General features: G+C 40.7%; 1 protein-coding gene across 2 annotated transcripts in view; it reads left to right on the forward strand.

The window, feature by feature from the left end:
- The window catches only part of LOC136042725 (uncharacterized), a 171046-nt gene that overhangs the window by 53618 nt on the left and 96467 nt on the right, over nt 1-20961 (forward strand). The window lies entirely within an intron of this gene.

Genomic DNA, 20961 nt, shown 5'->3' on the forward strand with positions numbered 1-20961 from the left:
TCTCTCTGTCAGTCTGTCTGTTTGTCTGTCTGTCTGTGGGTCTGTCTGTCTCTCTGTCTCTCTGTTTGTTTTTCTGTGTGTCTGTCTGTCTGTCTGTGTTTCTGTGTGTCCATCTCTATGTCTGTGTGTCTGTCTGTCTGTCTATGTGTCTGTATGTCTGTGTGTCTGTCTTTCTGTGTGTCTGTCTATCTGTCTATTTATATGTATGTCTGTCTGCCTGTGTGTCTGTATGTCTCTCTGTCTTTGTGTCTGTCTGTGTGTCTGTCTTTTCTGTGTTTCCGTCTGTCTGTCTGTCCGAGTGTCTGTCTGTCTGTGTGTCTGTCCGTCTGTATGTCTATGTGTCTGTATGTCTGTCTGTCTCTCTGTTTTTGTGTCTGTCTGTCTGTCTGTGTGTCTGTCTGTCTGTGTTTCTGTCTGTATGTCTGTCTGTGTATTTGTCTGTCTGTGTCTCCTCTGTCTATGTGTCTGTCTGTGTCTCTGTCAAAGTGTCTATGTGTGTTTCTGTCTGTATATCTTTCTCTCTGTCGGTCTGTCTTTCTGTGTGCCTGTCTGTCTGTTTTTCTGTCTCTGTCTGTGTTTATGTTTCTCTGTCTGTATGTTTGTACGTCTGTTTGTCTGTCTGTCTGTGTTTCTGTCTTTCGTCAGTTTGTGTGTGTGTCTGTCCGTTTGTCTGTGTATCTGTCTTTCTGTCTCTGTGTGTGTCTATCTGTATGTCTGTGTGTCTGTCTATCTGTCTATGTGTCTGTATGTCTGTCTGTCTGTCTGTGTGTTTGTCTGTGTGTGTCTCTCTGTCTGTGTCTGTCTATGAGTATGTCTGTTGGTCTGTCTGTGTGTCTGTCTGTCTCTGTGTCTCTCTGTCTGTGTTTCTATATGTCTGTCTGCCTGTGTGTCTGTCTGTCTGTGTTTCTGTATGTCTGTTTGTCTGAGTTTTTGTCTGTCTTTATGGCTGCATGTTGGTCTGTCTGTGTGTCTGTCCTTCTTTGTCTCTGTCTGTCTGTGTGTCTGTCTCTGTCTGTGTGTCTGTGTTTGTGTCTGTCTGTGCCTCTGTCTGTGTGTCTGTGTTTGTGTCTGTCTGTGTTTCTGTTTATGTGTCTATATGTCTGTGTGTCTGTCTGTCTGTCTGTCTGTGTGTCAATCTGTCTGTATGTCTGTCTGTCTGTGTGTCAGTCTGTCTGTCGTGTGTGTGTCTGTCAGTCTTAGTTTCTGTCTGTCTGTGTGTCTGTCTGTCTGTGTCTCTGTCTGTCTATGTGTCTGTCTGTATGTCTGTCTGTCTGTCTGTCTGTGATTCTGTCTGTCTGTTTGTCTGTGTTTGTTTCTTTGTGTCTGTCTGTCTGTATTTCTGTGTGTCTGTCTGTCTGTGTGTTTGTCTGTCTGTGTTTGTGTGTGTCTGTCTGTCTGTTTGTTTGTCTTTCTGTTTGTCTGTCTGTCTCTGTCTGTCTTCGTCTCTGTCTGTGAGTCTGTGTGTCTCTCTGGCTGTCTGTGTGTCTGTCTGTCTATGTGTCTGTCTGTCTGTGTGTCTCTCTGTCTGTATGTGTGTCTGTGTGTCTTTGTCTCACACACAGAAAGACAAACAGACAGACTGACCCACAGACAGACAGACACATAGACAGAGAGATACACAGATAGACAGACAGACACACACACAGACAGCACAGACACACGCACACACAGACAAACACACACAAATACACACACACACAAATACACACACACACCGACAGAGAGACACAAACAGACAGACAGACAAACACACAGATAGACAGACTGACACACAGACAGACAGACAGATACATAGATGGAAAGGCACACGCACACAGACAGAGAGACAAACACAAACAGACACACAGACAGAGAGATACACACACACAGACAAACAGACTGACGCACAGATAGACAGACACATAGACAGACAGATACACAGAGAGACAGACACACAGACAGACAGACAGGAGACACACTTCAGGATTAGGAGACATAATAAGAAAGTTGTGTGTCTGTCTGTCTGTGTGTCTGTCTATGTGTATCTGTCTGTCTATGTGTCAGTCTGTCTGTCTGTCTGTATGCCTGCCTGTCTGTCTCTCGGTCTGTCTGTCTGTGTGTTTGTCTGTCTGTGTGTCAGTCTGTCTGTCTGTCTGTGTTTCTGTCTGTGTGTATCTCTGTCTATGTTTGTGTGTGTGTCTGTCTGTTTGTGTGTGTTTCTGTCTGTCTGTGTGTGTGTCTGTCTGTGTGTTTGTCTGTCTGTCTGTATGTCTGTCTATCTGTGTATCTGTCTCTCTGTGTGTCGGTCTGTCTTTCCTTGTGCCTGTCTGTCTGTCTGTCTGTATGTCTGTCTGTCTGTGTTTTTGTCTGTCTATGTGTCTGTCTGTCTGTCTGTTTGTGTTTCTCTGTCTGTGTCTGTGTTTGTGTCTGTCTGTGTGTTTGTCTTTCTCTTTGTCTGTCTGTCTGTGTGTCTTTCTATTTGTGTGTCTGTATGTCTTTCTGTCTATGTGTCTGTATGTTTTTCTGTCTGTGTGTCTGTCGGTCCGTCTGTCTGTCTGTGTTTCTGTCTGTCTGAGTGTCTGTCTGTCTGTGTGTCTGTCTGTCTGTATTTATGTGTGTCTGTCCGTCTTTTTTTATGTCTGTGTGTCTGTTTGTCTGTCTGTGGGTCTGTCTGTGTGTCTGTATGTCTGTCTGTCTGTGTCTCCCTCTGTCTTTGTTTCCGTTTGTCTGTCTGTCTATTTGTCTGTGTGTCTGTCTGTCTGTGTGTCTATCTGTATGTCTTTGTGTCTGTCTATGTGTCTGTATGTCTGTGTTTCTCTCTGTCTGTTTGTCTGTCTGTCTGTCTGTCTGTGTGTCTGTCTGTCTGTCTATTTGTGTGTCTGTCTGTCTTTTTGTCTGTGTGTCTATACGTCTGTATTTCTCTCTGTCTGTCTCTCTGTCCGTATGTCTGTCTGTCTGTGTGTCTTTGTTTCTGTCTGTCTGAGTGTCTGTCTGTCTCTCTGTCTGTGTGTATGTCTATCTGTCTGTCTCTCTGTGTTTCTGTCTGTCTGAGTGTCTGTCTGTCTGTTTGTCTGTGTGTATTTGTTTGTCTGTGTGTTGTCTTTCTGTTTGTCTGTCTCTGTCTCTGTCTGGGTGTCTATGTTTGTGTCTGACTGTATATCTTTCTTTCTGTCTGTCTGTGTGTCTGTCTGTCTGTCTGTCTGTCTGTCTGTTTTTCTGTATCTCTGTCTGTGTTTCTGTCTGTCTGTCTGTGTCTGTCTGTGTTTCTGTTTGTCTGTCCGTCTGTGTGTCTGTCTGTGTGTCTGTCTGTCTGTCTGTGTGTCTGTCTGTTTGTCTGTGCGCCTGTCTCTCTGTGTGTCTGTCTGTCTGTCTGTCTGTCTGTGTGTGTCTCTATCTGTATGTCTCTGTGTCTGTCTGTCTGTCTATGTGTCTGTATGTCTGTGTGTCTGTCTGTGTGTCTATCTGTCTTTGTCTCTGTCTGTCGGTCTCTCTGTGTGTTTGTGTGTTTGTCTGTCTGTCTGTCTGTATGTCTGTCCGTCTGTGTGTCTGTCTGTCTGTGTTTCTGTCTATCTGTTTGTCTGTGTGTGTGTCTGTCTTTTTGTCTGTGTGTCTGTCTGTCTGTGTGTCTCTCTGTCTGTCTGTCTGTGTGTGAGTCTATCTGTATGTCTGAGTGTCTGTCTGTCTGAGTGTCTGTCGGTCTGTCTATGTGTCTGTCTGTCTGTGTTTCTGTCTGTCTGAGTGTCTGTCTGTGTGTCTGTCTGTCTGTGTCTCTATCTGTCTGTGTGTCTGTATGTCCGTCTGTCTGTCTGTCTGAGTGTCTGTCTGTCTGTATGTCCGTCTGTCTGTGTGTCTGTCTGTCTATGTTTCTGTCGGTCTGTCTGTCTGACTGTCTGTCTGTATATCTGTCTGTGTGTCTGTCTGTTTGTGCGTCTGTCTGTCTGTCTGTATGTCTATGTGTCTGTCTGTCTGTCTATGTGTCTGTCTGTCTTTGTTTCTGTCTGTCTTAGTGTCTGTCTGTCTGCCTGTCTGTCTATCTGTGTGCCTATCTGTCAGTCTGTGTGTCTGTCTGTCTTTGTGTTTGTCTGTCTGTGTGTCTGTATGTCTGTCTGTGTGTCTGTATGTCTGTGTGTCTGTCTGTCTGTGTGCCTGTCTCGCTGTGTGCCTCTCTGTCTGTCTGTCTGTGTGCCTGTCTTTCTGGCTGTGTGTCTGTCTGTCAGTCTGTCTATGTGTTTCTTTCTGTCTGTGTGTCTCTGTGTATTTTTGACTGTCTGTGTGTTTGTCTGTCTATCTGTTTGACTGTCTGTGTGTCTGTATGTCTATCTGTTTATCTGTGTGTCTGTCTCTCTTTCTGTCCATGTGTCTGTCTGTCTATGTGTCTGTATGTCTGTTTGTCTGTCTGTCTGTGTGGCTGTCTGTCTGTCTGTGTGTCTCACTCTATGTATGTCTGTCTGTCTGACTGTCTGTTTGTCTGTCTGTCTGAGTGTCTGTCTGTCTGTCTGTGTGTCTGTCTGTCTTTGTGTCTGTCTGTCTGTAGGTCTGGGTGTCTGTCTTTCTGTTTGTCTGTCTGTTTTTCTATGTGTTTGTCAGTCTATGCTTCTGTCTGTCTGTCTATCTGTCTGTGTCTTTGTCTGTCTGTGTGTCTGTCTGTCTGTGTCTCTGTTTTTCTGTGTGTCTGTTTTTCTGTGTCTCTGTCTGTCTGTCTGTTTGTCTGTCTGTCTTTCTCTCTGTCTGTTTGTCTGTGTTCTTGTCTGTCTGTCTGTCTGTGTCTCTGTCTGTGTGTCTCTGTGTGTGTCTATCTGGCTGTCTGTGTGTCTGTCTGTTTGTGTGTCTGTCTCTCTGTGTGTCTCTCTGTCTGTCTGTGTGTCTGTTTGTTTGTGTGTCTGGGTGTCTGTGTGTCTGTCTGTCTGTCTATGTGTCTGTCTGTCTATGTTTCTGTCTGTCTGTCTATCTGTCTATCTGTTTGTGGTTGTCTGTATGTGTGCCTCTCTGCCTGTCTATGTGTCTGTCTGTCCGTGTGTCTGTGTGTTTGTGTGTCTGTCTGTCTGGGTGTCTGTCTGTCTGACTGTATGTCTGTGTGTCTGTCTATGTGTCTGTCTGTCTTTGTTTCTGATTGTCTGAGTGTCTGTCTGTCTGTCTGACTGTCTATCTGTGTGTCTATCTGTCTTTGTGTTTGTCTGTCTGTGTGTCTGTCTGTCTGTCTGTGTATCTGTGTGTCTGTCTGTCTGTGTCGCTGTCTTGCTGTATGCCTCTCTGTCTGTCTGTCTGTGTGCCTCTGAGTCTGTCTTTCTGGATGTGTGTCTGTCTGTCTGTCTGTCTATGTGTCTGTCTTTGTGTCTCTTTCTGTCTGTGTGTCTGTCTGTCTGTCTGTGTGTCTGTCTGTCTGTATGTCCGTCTGTCTGTGTGTCTGTGTGTCTATGTTTCTGTCGGTCTGTCTGTCTGAATGTCTGTCTGTATAACTGTCTATGTGTCTGTCTGTTTGTGTGTCTGTCTGGCTGTATGTATGTCAATGTGTCTGTCTGTCTGTCTATGTGTCTGTCTGTCTTTGTTTCTGTCTGTCTGTCTGTCTAACTGTGTGCCTATTTGTCAGTCTGTATGTCTGTCTGTCTTTGTGTTTGTCTGTCTGTGTGTCCGTATGTCTGTCTGTGTGTCTGCATGTCTGTGTGTCTGTCTGTCTTTGTGCCTGTCTCGCTGTTTGCCTCTCTGTGTGCCTGTGAGTCTGTCTTTCTGGCTGTGTGTCTGTCAGTCTGTCTGTCTATGTGTCTTTCTTTGTGTCTCTTTCTGTCTGTTTGTCTCTCTGTCTGTTTGACTGTCTGTGTGTCTGTCTGTCTATCTGTTTGACTGTCTGTGTGTCTGTCTGTCTATCTGTGTGTCTGTCTGTCTGTCTGTCCATGTGTCTGTCTGTCTAAGTGTCTGTATGTCTGTTTGTCTGTCTGTCTGTGTGTCTGTCTGTCTGTCTGTCTGTCTGTGTGTCTCTCTGTATGTATGTATGTCTGTCTGTGTGTCTGACTGTCTGTGTGTCTGTCTGTCTGAGTGTCTGCCTGTCTGTCTGTGTGTCTGTCTGTCTTTGTGTCTGTCTTTCTGTAGATCTGGGTGTCTGTCTGTCTGTTTGTCTGTCTGTCTTTCTGTGTATTTGTCAGTCTATGTTTCTGTCTGTCTGTCTATCTGTCTGTGTCTTTGTCTGTCTGTGTGTCTGTCTGTGACTCTGTTTTTCTGTCTGTCTGTCTATCTGTGTGTCTCTCTGTTCGTCCGTCTGTCTGTCTGTCTGTGTCTCTGTCTGTCTGTCTGTGTGTCTGTTTGTTTGTCTGTCTGTCTTTCTCTCTGTCTGTTTGTCTGTGTTCTTGTCTGTCTGTCTTTGTCTCTGTCTGTCTGTCTGTGTCTCTGTCTGTGTGTCTCTGTGTGTGCCTGTCTGGCTGTCTGTGTGTCTGTCTGTTTGTGTGTCTGTCTCTCTGTGTGTCTCTCTGTCTGTCTGTGTGTCTGTTTGGTTGTGTGTCTGGGTGTCTGTGTGTCTCTCTGTCTGTCTATGTGTCTGACTGTCTGTGTTTCTGTCTGTCTGTCTATCTGTCTGTCTCTGTGTCTGTCTTTCTGTGTCTCTGTCCGTCTTTGTGGTTGTCTGTATGTGTGCCTCTCTGCCTGTCTATGTGTCTGTCTGTCCGTGTGTCTGTCTGTTTATGTGTCTGTCTGTCTGGGTGTCTGTCTGTCTGACTGTATGTCTGTGTGTCTGTCTATGTGTCTGTCTGTCTTTGTTTCTGTCTGTTTGAGTGTCTGTCTGTCTGTCTGACTGTCTATCTGTGTGTCAATCTGTCTGTCTGTGTGTCTGTCTGTCTTTGTGTTTGTCTGTCTGTGTGTCTGTCTGTCGGTCTGTGTGTCTGTGTGTCTGTCTGTCTGTGTGGCTATCTTGCTGTATGCCTCTCTGTCTGTCTGTCTGTGTGCCTCTGAGTCTGTCTTTCTGGCTGTGTGTCTGTCTGTCTGTCTGTCTATTTGTCTGTCTTTGTGTCTCTTTCTGTCTGTGTGTCTGTCTGTATGTCTGTTTGTCTGTCTGTCTGTATGTCCGTCTGTCTGTGTGTCTGTGTGTCTATGTTTCTGTCGGTCTGTCTGTCTGACTGTCTGTCTGTATATCTGTCTGTGTGTCTGTCTGTTTGTGTGTCTGTCTGTCTGTCTATATGTCTATGTGTCTGTCTGTCTGTCTATGTGTCTGTCTGTCTTTGTTTCTGTCTGTCTGAGTGTCTGTCTGTCTGTCTGTCTGTCTATCTGTGTGCCTATCTGTCAGTCTGTGTGTCTGTCTGTCTTTGTTTTTGTCTGTCTGTGTGTCTGTATGTCTGTCTGTGTGTCAGCATGTCTGTGTGTCTGTCTGTTTGTGTGCCTGTCTCGCTGTGTGCCTCTGTATCTGTCTCTCTGTGTGCCTGTGAGTCTGTCTTTCTGGCTGTGTGTCTGTCAGTCTGTCTGTCTATGTGTCTATCTTTGTGTCTCTTTCTGTCTGTGTGTCTCTCTGTCTGCTTGACTGTCTGTGTGTCTGTCTGCCTATCTGTTTGACTGTCTGTGTGTCTGTCTGTCTATCTGTGTGTCTGTCTGTCTGTCTGTCTGTCCATGTGTCTGTCTGTCTAAGTGTCTGTATGTCTGTTTGTCTGTCTGTCTGTGTGTCTGACTGTCTGTGTGTCTGTCTGTCTGAGTGTCTGTCTGTCTGTCTGTGTGTCTGTCTGTCTTTGTGTCTATCTGTCTGTATGTCTGGGTGTCTGTCTGTCTGTTTGTCTGTCTGTCTTTCTGTGTATTTGTCAGTCTATGTTTCTGTCTGTCTGTCTATCTGTCTGTGTCTTTGTCTGTCTGTGTGTCTGTCTATCTGTGTCTCTGTTTTTCTGTCTGTCTGTCTATCTGTGTGTCTCTCTGTTTGTCCGTGTGTCTGTCTGTCTGTGTCTCTGTCTGTCTGTCTGTGTGTCTGTCTGTCTGTTTGTCTGTCTGTCTGTCTTTCTCTCTGTCTGTTTGTCTGTGTTCTTGTCTGTCTGTCAGTGTGTCTGTCTGTCTGTGTCTCTGTCTGTCTGTCTGTGTCTCTGTCTGTTTGTCTCTATATGTGCCTGTCTGGCTGTCTGTGTGTCTGTCTGTTTGTGTGTCTGTCTGGGTGTCTATGTGTCTGTCTGTCTATGTTTCTGTCTGTCTGTCTATCTGTTTGTCTCTGTGTCGGTCTTTCTGTGTCTCTGTCCGTCTTTGTGGTTGTCTGTATGTGTGCCTCTCTGCCTGTATATGTGTCTGTCTGTCCGTTTGTCTGTCTGTTTGTGTGTCTGTCTTTCTGTATGTGTGTTTGTCATAGACAGACAGACACACAGATTTTATTTGCAATAAAACAAATGATTGTTATTTTGGTGTGGCTTGTTGGTTTATGGTAAATCCAGCCAGTCTACACACTATCAACTATTACCAAACCACTATATAATACAACTACTACCAGAGCCAATTAAAGACGCAGAACATATATCACAAAAATGACAGGCTACAAGATTAGACTCAAGACTGGCTTCCACAATTTATTGCATCAAATTTTGGCTGATCCACTACAGATCCAAAGAACCTTAAACCTCTCCAATTGATCAAAGCAATCCATCTAACCTTTAGTATTAGGAGACATACTAAGAAAGTTGTGTGTCTGTCTGTCTGGGTGTCTGTCTGTCTGTCTGTATGTCTGTTTGTCTGTCTATGTGTCTGTCTGTCTTTGTTTCTGTCTGTCTGAGTGTCTGTCTGTCTGTCTGACTGTCTATCTGTGTGTCTATCTGTCTGTAAGTGTGTTTGTCTGTCTTTGTGTTTGTCTGTCTGTGTGTCTGTCTGTCTGTCTGTGTGTCTGTATGTCTGTGTGTCTGTCTGTGTGTGTGGCTGTCTTGCTGTATGCCTCTCTGTCTGTCTGTCTGAGTGCCTGTGAGTCTGTCTTTCTGGCTGTGTGTCTGTCTGTCTGTCTGTCTATGTGTCTGTCTTTGTGTCTTTTTCTGTCTGTGTGTCTTTCTGTCTGTCTGTGTGTCTGTCTGTCTATCTGTTTGACTGTCTGTGTGTCTGTATGTCTTTCTGTCTATCTGTGTGTCTGTCTGTCTGTCTGTCCATTTGTCTGTCTGTCTATGTGTCTGTATGTCTGTTTGTCTGTCTGTCTGTGTGTCTGTCTATCTGTCTGGCTGTGTGTCTGTCTGTCTGTGTGTCTGTCTGTCTGTCTGTGTATCTGTATGTCTGTTTGTCTTTCTGTCTGTGTGTCTGTCTGTCTGTATGTCTGTCTGTCTGTGTGTCTGTCTGTCTGTGTTTGTGTCTGTCTGTCTGTTTCAGTGTCTGTCTGTGTTTCTGTCTGTCTGTGTTTCTGTCTGTCTGTGTGTCTGTCTGTCTGTCTGTGTATCTGTCTGTCTGTGTGTCTGTCTGAGTGTCTGTGTGTTTGTCTGTTTGTGTGTCTGTCTGTCTGTTTTTATGTCTCTCTGTCTGAGCTTCTGTCTGTATGTCTGTCCCTCTATTTGTCTGTCTGTCTGTGTGTATGTCTGTCTGTGTGTCTATATGTCTGTGTGTGTATCTATCTGTCTGTCTGTGTGTCTGTCTGTCTCTCTGTCTGTCTGTGTGTTTGTGTGTCTGTCTGTCTCTGTGTCTGTATGTCTTTACGTTTGTCTGTCTGTCTGTCTGTGTGTCTGTCTGTCTGTATGTCTCTCTGTCTGTGTGTCTGTCTGTCTGTGTGTCTGTCTGTCATAGTGTCTGTCTGTCTGTCTGTGTGTCTGTCTGTCTTTGTGTCTGTCTGTCTGTATGTCTGGGTGTCTGTCTGTCTGTTTGTCTGTCTGTCTGTCTATGTGTTTGTCAGTCTATGTTTCTGTCTGTCTGAGTGTCTGTCTGTCTATCTGTCTGTGTGTTAGTCTGTCTGTGTTTCTGTCTGTATGTGTCTCTGTTTGTCTGTGTCTGTCTATCTGTGTGTCTCTCTGTCTGTCCGTGTGTCTGTCTGTCTGTTTCTCTGTCTGTCTGTGTGTCTGTCTGTCTGTTTGTCTGTCTGTCTGTCTTTCTCTCTGACTGTGTGTCTTTCTCTCTGTCTGTTTGTCTGTGTTCCTGTCTGTCTGTCTGTGTCTCTGTCTTTCTGTCTGTGTCTCTGTCTGTGTCTGTCTGTCTGGCTGTCTCTGTGTCTGTCTGTTTGTGTGTATGTCTCTCTGTGTGTCTGTGTGTCAGTTTGTCTTTGTGTTAGGGTGCCTGTGTGTCTCTCTGTCTGTCTATGTGTCTATCTGTCTATGTTTCTGTCTGTCTGTCTATCTGTGTGTCTTTGTGTCTGTCTTTCTGTGTCTCTGTCCGTCTGTGTGTCTGTCTGTCTGTGTGCCTCTCTGCCTGTCTATGTGTCTGTCTGTTTGTGTGTCTGTCTGTTTGTGTGTCTGTCTGTCTGTGTGTCTGTCTGTCTGTGTTCCTGTCTGTCTGTCTGTCTGTGTGTTTGTCACAGACAGACAGACACACAGATTTTATTTGCAATAAAACAAATGATTGTTATTTTGGTGTGGCTTGTTGGTTTTGTGGTAAATCCAGCCAGTCTACACACTATCAACTATTACCAAACCACTATATAATACAACTACTACCCAGCCAATTAAAGACGCAGAACATATATCACAACAATGACAGGCTACAAGATTAGACTCAAGACTGGCTTCCCCAATTTATTGCAGCCAATTTTGGCTGATCCGCTACAGATCCAAAGAACCTTAAACCTCTCAAATTGATCAAAGCAATTCATCTAACCCTTAGGATTAGGAGACATCATAAGAAAGTGGTGTGTCTGTCTGTCTGTGTGTCTGTGTGTCTGTCTGTCTGTGTGTCTATTTGTCTGTCTGTGTGTATATCTGTCTGTCTGTCTGTCTCTCTATCTGTCTGTCTGTCTGTCTCTCTGTGTGTCTGTCTGTCTCTCTTTGTGTCTGTCTATCTGTCTGTATCTATGTCTGTCTGTCTGTATGTGTGATTCCAAAATAAATTAACACATAACATTTCTGGGCCCATGAAAAAGGCATGAGCTTTTAAAAATTTTAGAATTTTATCTGCTATAGTATAAAACCAGAAAATTTAATCACAGAGAATTGACGGGAGAATATTGATTGCAGTTCATAGCTTCAATACACAGAGCCACGGCAATAACCTATTATATTTGTAGCTATTGGTACTGTACTGCTAAAGATAAAAGATGTTTGTTTTAAGGTTTATTTTTTATATTATCTTTTGATTTTTATTATCAGTTTATTAGCAATCGAGACGTTTTAGAAAAAGCCCTCACTATCTTCAGTAATAGCTTGAAAAAAAAATCTTTCATCAAGAATGACTATTATTGTTATTTACAATGAAGTTTAGATCTGCTATCTGGGATTAACGGGAAATTGCTGTTATGTTGATATTTTTACAGGAATACAGAAAAACTGGATAATATATTTGGGCATTTTTTCTTACTATTAACAGTTGGTTGTTTATATAAAGTCGATTTTTAGATTTCTTGGAATACGATGGAAAGGGACATTCATGAGAAATCAGCTTTAAGCTTTAATGGTCATTGTAGAGGTCGCTATTCTACCTAAAAGTCGCATCCAAAATTTTCCCATTTCTGAGGTAATTCCCAAGACTGTTCGTTAAGCTGTTCTCAACAGAAGGATCAGCTGTACAATGTAGATAGGAAAGATCGAATGTATGACTGAATATACATTGTCGTACTGATTCTCTCTTTGAATTACATAAAAAAACTAGTTTTTATAACTGAAAGTAAGGAGCAACATTAAAACTTGAAACGAACAGAAATTACTCCGTATATGAAATGGGTTGTCCCCTCCGCAATCCCTCGCTCTTTACGCTAGAGCTTTTAATTGTTTTAAAAAGCAGAATTGTGGCAAAGAGTCAAACTTTAGCGTAAAGAGCGAAGTCAAACTTTCGCGTAAAGTATTTTTAGAACCCCTCATATGCTTAAAAATCTCTGTTCGTTTTAAGTTTCAATGCTACTCCTTACTTTCAATTGAATAACCTTTTCCATGTTTATTTTTTCATTGTTTTTTTTTGTAATTTTAGAAAATCCTGTGCCCTTTTCATTGAATTTCTGTTCCCCCATGACATATTTATCCAAGGAAAGATCCTCCCACATAGCTCCCTCCCCTCAACCCTACCCCCAAAACCAAAAAAATCCCCTGAAAACGCTGTACACTTCTCAATAACCATTATTATATGTAAACACTGGCCGAAGTTTGTAACTTGCAGCCTTTTTCCCCAGGGATAGTGGGGGAGTAAGTCATTTCCAAAGACGTAGTTATTATGGTTTTTGACTATGTGGAACAAAATGGCTATCTCAAAATTTTGATCCGTTGACTTTGGAGAAAAATGAGCGTGGGAGGGGGCCTAGGTACCCTCCAATTTTTTTGGTCACTTAAAAAGGGCACTAGAACTGTTCATTTTCGTTAGAATGAGCCCTCCTGCGACATTCTAGGACCATTTGGTCGATACGATGACCCCTGGGAAAAAAAATAAAATAAATAAACACGCACCCGTGATTTGTCTTCTGGCAAAAAATACGAAATTCCACATTTTTGTAGATAAGAGCCTGAAACTTCTACAGTAGGGTTCTCTGGTACGCTAAATCTGATGGTGTGATTTTCGTTAAGATTCTATGACTTTTAGGGGTTGTTTTATCCTATTTCTTAAAATAAGGCAAATTTTCTCAGGCTCGTAACCTTTGATTCGTAAGACTAAACTCTATTAAACTTATATATTTAAAATCAGCATTCCAATGCAATTCTTTTGATGTAGCTATTGATATCAAAACCCTATTTTTTAGAGTTTTGGTTGCTATTGAGCCGGGTCGCTCCTTACTAGGAGCCATTATTTTTAATTATTTCCTTAATTATTATTTTTAATTATTTCATTATTATTATCCATTATTTCCTCCAAATCAGCATCGGATTTGATCCTAGAACCTGCTCTGGACAGCCTTTCTTTGTCTCGCGTTGCTTTCTCAGCTCAGGGAAAACTTTCTCAAACATTTCACGATTACGTTGGTATCTTTCTCGTTTCTTCGGTAAAACAGGAGTAGTGAATGTTATTCCACCCTGAAAAGACAATTAAATTAAAGCAGGGGTAGTGAATGTTATTCTGCCCTGAAATGACAATTAAATTAAAACAGAGGTAGGGAAAACCAGGGTAGTTAATGTTATTTCACCCTGAAGAGCCAACTAAATTAATCAAACATATCGTTTATCTCTATCTGATATTGTAGCTGCTTAAGGTTTATATTTCCTATAGAAGCACCACGGGCGTATCGAAGATTGTCGTTCAAAGGAGAGATTACAAAAAAAAAACAATCAAAAATTTGTTCATATGTATTTTTGTTATGTTTTTATGATTCGGACAAAAATTTCAGCGGGTGGAGGTTCAAACCCAGCTTACCCATCCCTGGATACGACCTTGGTAAGCACTGGTATTTTATTTATCATCAACGAAAGACTAAAATTTTACAACCAATCCATAGCTGAAATTCAGTTCTATACCTCTTCCGAAACAAATTTTTAAAATTTAGTGTACAGTATTTTTAGATTAAAATAGACTGAAAATCATTGAAAAAAAGATATTTTCGCAATTTTTTATACATGCTTAGACCCTTCTCTAAGAAATGAATTCCTCCATGGTAAGATCCTCCCACAAAACCCCCCCTTCAACACGAAAGTCCCGGTGAAAACGTCTGTACACTTCCCAATAACCCTTAATATATGTAAACAATGATCAAAGTTTGTAAATTGCAGCCCCTCCCCCGGGGACTGTGGGGGATTAATTCGTCCCGAAAGACATAATTATCAGGTTTTTCGACTATGCTGAACAAAATGGCTATCTCAGAATTTTAATCCGGTGACTTTGGGAAAAAGATAAGCGTGGGAGGGGTCCTAGGTGCCCTCCAATATTTTTGATCACATAAAAAGGACACTAGAACTTCTAATTTCCGCTAGAATGAGTTCTCTCGCAACATTGTAGAATCGCTGGATCGAAAAGATCACCCCTGAAAAAAAAATAACAACAACAAAACAAATAAACACGCATCCGTGATCTGCCTTCTGGCGAAAAATACAAAATTCCACATTTTTGTAGAAATTATGCTTAAAACTTCTACAGTAGGGTTCTCTGATAGGCTGAATTCGATGGTGTTATTTTCGTTAAGATTCGATTACTTTTAGGGGGTGTTTCACCCTAATTTCTAAAATAAGGCAAATTTTATCAGGCTCGTAACTTTTGATGGGTACGACTAAACTTGATGAAACTTATATATTTTAAATTAGCATAAAATTAGCATTCATGTAACTATTGGTATTAAAATTCTGTTTTTTAGAGGTTCGGTTACTATTGAGCCGGGTCGCTCCTTACTACAGTTTGTTACCACGAACTGTTTGATAAAATGTAACAACGGCTCCACGCTCAGGAATTAGAAATCTTGAATTTTCTTGGTAGCAGAAGATTAATCATTTCTTTCTTTTGCGCATTTGAAGGTAAGATCTCTTTTATTTTATTTTTTTATTCTGTGGTAGATCTTGTAGAACAGAAAAGTGAATATTTTAGGACAATACTGACGATTTATGCCTTTTAGTGACAAATCTCCCTTGCAAAACATGCCACGACCCTGTCGATCTCTCCTGAAACAACCATTAGCCATGCAATAGCGTATATATGATGAAGTTCACAGCATTACCAGTAAAAAATTTTATTTTTGTTTTCCTATTTAACATATTTTTAACATTTTTGAACTTAAATTCAGCATTACCAGTAACTTTAAAAAAAAGATTTGGTCCTCGAAATAAAAAAAAATTAAATAAACATATTTAAAAAAAGAAGAAAAAGGAACAAGATTTGTTTCTTAATTTTGACACTGGATTTTTTTCCAATGTTTTTTTTTGTAATACTTAAAGTATTGGATTGGTACTGTCTTGTACAAGCAAATTAATAGCTCGTTAAAATTCGATTGCAGCAAATGAAATTAAACTGAAGCAGATGTGAAATACAATTACAGCATTAGTACTATTTTTTTGTTGCGAGAGAGAGCCAATATTTAAGGATTCAAGCATTCATCCTTAAAACACATTGACATCAAAGTAAAATCGAAAAGAAGACACGGGGCAGAAAAGGGGATAAAGGGCAGTCTCGGCCACTATTCCCGAAAATTTCCAGGGAAGATATTCCATATCCATATCAGGTAAAAGCGTCAAATATCCATATCACGTAAACATTGTAATACGAGGTAATGATGGATAAATAAAAAGGTAAAAATGAGATAGGTAGAGGATATTAGTAAAGGATAAAAGCAAATAGGAGGTAAGTGGGAAAAGGAGATAAATATGATATGAAAAAGAACTTAAAAATAATCAACAAAGATAAACAAACAAAGTTAAGAAATGAAGGAGATAAACAATGACAGAATAAAAAAATTGATCAATAAACGAAAAATATTTAACCATAACCCAAGGATTGGTTTAAACTTCGATCATTCTTACATAAAACACAACTTATAATAAAACAAAGCTATGAAAATACTTTGTTTTCTCTCATATTTGTAGCGTTTCAAAATTCCTCTCAAAATCCAAACTCATAGTTCTGACGATTCTGAAAATATTTAAATGGCTGTAAACTGGGTATTTGGTTCATTAAAGTCAAGAAATCCAAAATCCCATTTTAGGCAGATACAATAGTACAAAAGACGGACGACGAAGTTAGAATTTAAAAACTTACTTTTATGCTTATCCATTATACTTATATACTTATCGATTCACTGTAAATGATATTTCTAATTAAACCTTTTTTATAAATGCAACATACATGGCATGGAAATGATATCAAATTAGAGGAAAATCATTGTGAGTGATAAAGATATTTTCAGAGGATTAACATCTTGAAAGAATACTTTAAAACTGACATTTTTATCTGATTCTCCCCTAACTTGGGGAGACTCGTATATAGGTAGCAGTGTTTCATGTGTTAATTCTTTTAACAAAAAGGAACAATCAGAAGGGAGGATAATATTGTCTCTCTTTTTCTTGTCATTGACGTCGAATTTTACTACCTCAAATATACAAACCCCACTGAGGTACAAATATGTACCTCAAATATGCAAACTCCAGTGAGGTATAAATATGTACCTCGAATATACAAACCCCACTGAGGTATAAACATGTACCTCAAATAACCGAACCCCACTGAGGTACAAATATGTACCTCAAATATGCAAACCCCACTGAGGCATAAATATTTACCTCAAATTTGCAAACCCCACTGAGGTATAAACATGTTCCTCAAATAACCAAACCCCACTCAGGTACAAATATGTACCTCGAATATGCAATCCAACTTCTTGAGCAGTTTTTTTTACTTTTCCTTTGATTGTCAAAGGAAAATCGCTAAATATTCGAGATTTCACGTGGAGAGGAAAAAAAAACCAAATCTTTTGGCTCAAAATAAAATAAAAGTGATACATAAACATATTAAATTAGTGCTATTACTTTTGACAATGAGCAATAGAGTTCGGCTACAAAGCGCGTGTTATAATAGCCTTCTTTCAGAGGACAAAACTCTTTTCTTAAACACAACCACTAAAACTTGAACTCGACTTAACACTCCCACAGGTACACCCAATCATAAAATAATAAGGATGAGAAGGAGCACCCCCTAAGTGACATCTCCGTGCTCCCTTGAGTTACAAAGATTTTCTGACTTACTTGGACAATAGGAGGATTGGGATCATATGGTGGAGGACTAACCCCTCTGTCTGTGTGTCTGTCTGTCTGTGTGTCTGTCTAGTGTCTGTGTGTCTGTCTGTCTGTCTGTGTGTGTGTCTGACTGTCTGTGTGTGTGTCTATCTATTTGTGTGTGTGTCTGTCTGTCTGTCTGTCTGTGTGTCTGCCTGTCTGTCTCTCTGTGTGTCAGTCTGTCTGTCTGTCTGTATGTGTGTCTGTCTGTCTGTGTCTCTGTCTGTCTGTCTAGTGTCTGTCTGTCTGTCTGTGTGTCTGTCTGTCTGTGTGTCTGTCTGTCTGTGTGTATGTCTGTCTGTGTGTCTGTCTATCTGTCTGTTTGTCTGTCTGTGTGTCTGTCTGTCTATGTGTGTATGTCTGTCTGTATGTGTGTCTGTCTGTCTGTCTGTGTGTCTGTCTGTCTGCCTGTCTGTCTGTGTGTCCGTGTGTCTGTGTGTCTGTCTGTCTGTGTGTCTGTCTGTCTGTCTGTCTGTGTGTCTGTCTGTCTGTCTGTGTCTCTGTCTGTCTGTCTAGTGTCTGTCTGTCTGTCTGTGTGTCTGTCTGTCTTTGTGTTTGTCTGTTTGTCTCTCTGCCTGTCTGTATGTGTGTCTGTCTGTGTGTCTGTCTGTCTGTCTGTCTGTGTGTCTGTCTGTATGTCTCTCTGTCTGTGTGTCTGTCTGTGTGTCTGTCTGTCTGTCTGTGTGTCTATCTGTCTGTGTGTCTGTCTGGCTAGTGTCTGTCTGTCTGTGTGTCTGTCTAAGTGTGTGTGTGTGTGTCTGTCTGTCTGTCTGTATGTGTGTCTGTGTTTCTGTCTGTCTGTCTGTGTGTCTATCTGTCTGCCTGTCTGTGTGTCTATCTGTCTGTCTGTCTGTGTGTCTGTCTGTCTATCTGTGTGTCTGTCTGTCTGTGTGTCTGTCTATCTGTCTGTCTGCCTGTCTGTATGCCTGTGTGTCTGTCTGTCTGTCTGTCTGTCTTTGTGTCTGTCTGTCTGTGTGTCTGTGTGCCTATCTGTCTGTCTGTGTGTCTTTCTGTCGGTCTGTCTGTCTGTTTGTCTGTCTGCGTTTTTATCTGTCTGTGTGTCTGTTATTCTGTTTGTTTGTGTTTTTGTCTGTCTTTGTGTCCGTCTGTCTTTATATCCTCCCATTTAAACCAAAATTGACTTTCACATTTATCATTCCTCTTGTTAAATATAATTGTTTTTGACTTCTGAACATTTACCTGCAGGCACTTCATCTTTAGATAAACCTCTGTTAAATCCAGGAGCTTCTGTAAATTATTTGCCGAATTCGCCACTGGAGCAATGTCATTCGACATGATTCGATGTGATCAGTCCTGTCTCTAATCTTTTAAACGCAAGTTTTTTGTTCATTATTTTCATTTGGGATTCGTTTTAGCGGCAGAGTGCGTTGTGTTTTGTTTTTATGCATTTTTACCAAGACATTTTTTCATGCCGTTTGTTTTAGCTGTTGGGATTTATTTAAAATCAAGAGTAATTTCGTATGACATCACAGGTTTTGTTTTACAACATCTCTGTTTCCAATTCAATGTGATGTTTGCTGTTTTTATTCCATGATTTTTTCTTTAGCCATTTGTCAGGAGTTATTTGTCATCTTCTGCAATTTTGCGTGCGTCATGCATACAAAAACAATACGAACATCCTTGGGAAAAAATAATGAAAATTTTGCTCTTAGAATGTATATAAATGTTCATCACTCATGTGACGTCACAAGATTTTTATGGGACTTGGTATTACCAAGTGATAGCAATTGCAAATTAATGTCGGTCTGTCTGTCGGTCCCAGTTTTGCTACTTTAGGCATTTCGACGTAAGCTAGGACGATGAACTTTGGCATTCGTATCAGGGACTGAACCAGATTAAATTAGAAATAGTCGTTTTCTTTCACCCAATTTGACCATCTGGGGGGGGGGAGTGGGGGGCCCGTTAATTCGGAAAATATCGTGTCTCAAAGCTCTTATTTTAAATCACGACCAGATCTGGTGATATTTGGGGGAGTTTGGGGTGGGGGAGCCTAAATCTTGGAAAACCCTTAGATTGGAGGGATCAGGATAAAACTTGGTAGGAAAAATGAGCAGAAGTCTTAGTTACGTTATTTACATAATTAGAATGAATCCGCTCTATTTGGGGGGGGGGGGGCTAATTCTGAAAAATAGAAAAAATGACATATTTTTAACCTACGATCAGATCTTCATGAAACTTCATATTTAGAAGGACCTCGTAACTCAGATCTCTTATTTTAAATCTCAACCGGATCCAGCGTCATTGGGGGGGGGACCGGAAATCTTAGAAAATACTTAAAGCGGAGAGATCAGGATGAAACTGGATGGGAAGAATAAAAACCTGTCTAAGATACGTGACGGCATAACTGGACCGTATTTGCTCTCTTTGGTGGAGTTGGGGGGGGGGGGGTAATTTTGAAAATTGAGGTATTTGTAACTTACGAAAGGGTGACTAGATCTTAATGAAATTTGATATTTAGAAGGATCTTATGCTTTAAAGCTCTAATTTTAAATTCTGATTAGATCCTGTGACATTGGGGGGAGTTGGAGGGGGAAACCGGAATTCTTGGAAAACGTGAAAATTGGGGTATATTTATCTTACGAATAGGTGATCGGATCTTAATGAAAGTTGATATTTAGAAGGAATTCATGTCTCAGAGCTCTTATTTCAAATCCCGACCAGATCTTTTGACATTGGGGGAAGTTGGAGGGGGAAATCTTGGAAAACACTTGGAGTGGAGGAATCGGCATCAAGCTTGGTGGATAGAATAAGCAAATGTCCTTGATACGTGTGATTGACGTAACCGTACCGGATTCGCTCTCTTTGGGGGAGTTTGGGGGAGGGGTTCAGGGATTTGGTGAGTTTGGTGCTTCTGGACGTGCTAGGATGATGTAAATTGGTAGGCGTGTCAGGGAGCTGCACAAATTGACCTGATAAAGTTGTTTCCCAGATTTGACCAACGGGGGGCTAATAGGAGAGGAAAAATTAGGTATTTATAACTTACGAGTGGGTGATCGGGTCTTAAAGAATTTTGATACTTAGAAGGACTTCGTGACTGAGAGGTCTTATTTTAAATCCCGACCGGCATTAAGCCTCTGATTTTCCTTTTAAATCAATCTATTGATTCTTGGAATTTTGTTAGAGCTCATACCATATGAGCTCTTGGCTCTTAGCTCTTCTTGCCTCGTCACAAGTGCCATATGAGCTCTTGGTTCTTGTTTTTCTTGCGCTAATTTATTTCCTCTTTCCTGTTTATCCTTCACTGACGCCAAAGTACCTGTTTTCCGTTCCAGAGTGGTAAGATATTCAAGCGTGGATTAATTTTCTGTTTCCTTTGCATATTTACAAACGTTAAAATAACACTTCTTAATTTTAGGGTAAAAATTAGAAATTTCAATTAATTAAGTAATTGTGGCGTAAAACTAAATCCTTCTTGTTTATCATTCACATTCTCACACACGTTAAACTGAGATATTCGTTCATTACGTTGTAATTTTGTTTTGTCTTCTAACAGCAAATTTTATTGCGTAACATTTTGTTTTTGAATTTAATGTTATTTTCACAATTTCTTCTTCCATGCCTTTTTCTTTAGCTGTTCAGAGTCATTTGTCATCTTTTGTAATTCTGCGTGCGTTATAGAAATTAAAGACTATAGGCCTACGACCACTCTTAGGGGGAAAATGAAGTAATTTATGCTCCTGACATGTGCTCATAAATCCGACGTCACTCATATGATTTTTCTAAAGGGCTCTAAATGACTTTTCTCAAACTCATGACCTATCTTGATCGTCTTATTAAATTTATGATATTGAATCTAATCAAATAAAATTAATTTATTATTAGATGATAAATTTTAAGATTTTGACAGGCCTTACTGTAATGACCGTAATTTCCACAAGACTTAATTATTGTGTATTTTTTTTAATGTATTATCTCTCACTTGAATACTGACCCCCCTCCCATAATCTGGAAACAGACATCTATGCATGGGCGTGGCAGGGCCCACCTTCGAAATGTCGAAAATCTCATATGAAGCATTTTGAATTCTAGTAATCAGTTTTAAAAGCGTATCTCATCGTCTAATAAGACAAATTATTATCAAGACTTAACCAGCTTGGGCTTTAATGGTTATTGGGAAATTTAAAAAAATAACAAGTGTTAGTTGAAGAAATAATTTAGTTGAGTTGAAGTAAATTATTCGAAAAAAAATCTGATTATTTATATTTCATGCATTTAAGATATTCTTTTGTTTCAGTCA

This window comes from Artemia franciscana, unplaced genomic scaffold, assembly GCF_032884065.1.
Source record: "Artemia franciscana unplaced genomic scaffold, ASM3288406v1 Scaffold_188, whole genome shotgun sequence".
Taxonomy (NCBI): domain Eukaryota; kingdom Metazoa; phylum Arthropoda; class Branchiopoda; order Anostraca; family Artemiidae; genus Artemia; species Artemia franciscana.